Below are 1,177 nucleotides of genomic sequence, written 5' to 3' on the forward strand. Positions count from 1 at the left end.
TGTTATCTTTGCCTCTTCTTTGTTTTCTTCCCTTCTTCTATATGCAACAAAATTCCCCAGATACAATCACCTTTTTTTTTTCAAATTTCAGGCGCTTTCCTCTTTTCTCTTAAGCTCTTCTTCTGTGTCTTTTCTCTTTCGTTGGAATTCACTTTACGCTCTTCCTCACCTGTCTATCGTGCGGACTTCTCTATCTCCCTTGTTTGTCAATTATGTCCACTGTTTCTTATTTACACTTTATTTATTTATTACTTTTTTGCTTTGCTTCTTTACCCTTCACAACACCTGACTGAAGTAAACAAAATAATAAAGGAACAGATAAAGAAAGAGACTTATTTTTGGTGAGCCTTCAAACCAACCTCAATCTTTCGGTTCCTCTCCCCTTTTATACACCTTTTTGTTTCCTTTTTTTCCCCCCGCTTTTTTTCTTGCCTTTTACACGTTTAACAAAATAAACGATTTGTTTATGCTTGTGACTGGCTTTTTGCTTGAATGGACTCCTGGTGCTATAGCTTAGGTAGTTTAATACGTGGTGACAAGCAGAGAGAAATTAAAAAGAAAAAAAAAGATGGGATTGAAAGAGAGTTGAGTTGAGTGCAATAAAACAGTAAGGCATCAATTGGCACCATATCAATACAACTGATATAAACACACTGTAATGCATTGAGAGGTAAAACACTGTTGAGGGCTGCTCCACATGAAAGACCTTGCAATCCATTTCCCTCACACATTTACATGGATGAACACAACACTTCATATAACCCGGTAACGCATTAGCACAGCATGCATCCGCTCAACATCGATATGTGAGACCTAAACAAAACAAAGGGAGGGAAACAACAGAGAATACGATAAGTGATAAATTATTGAAAAAACGAAACGAGACCGCGCAGACACATACACACAAAATAAATAAATAATGACTCAAACCCAAGGTTTCCACCTTCTTCATCTTCTCTACCTTTGTTTCCATCAACAAAAGGAAAAAAATAAAATGAAAAAACTACCTTGCTTATGTTTTATTCTCTCCGCCCCCTTCGCATGAGCCTGCATTCAAAACAACAACGCAACAGGCCGCTCCACTTCCAAAAGAAGATGGAGACAATTAACTGGAGAAACAATAGACAACTTTTGGAATGTGGCGTGCACAAATAAATAAATAAATATATATATATAT

Source organism: Trypanosoma equiperdum (assembly GCF_001457755.1).
Source record: "Trypanosoma equiperdum strain OVI genome assembly, contig: ctg_778, whole genome shotgun sequence".
NCBI lineage: Eukaryota > Euglenozoa > Kinetoplastea > Trypanosomatida > Trypanosomatidae > Trypanosoma > Trypanosoma equiperdum.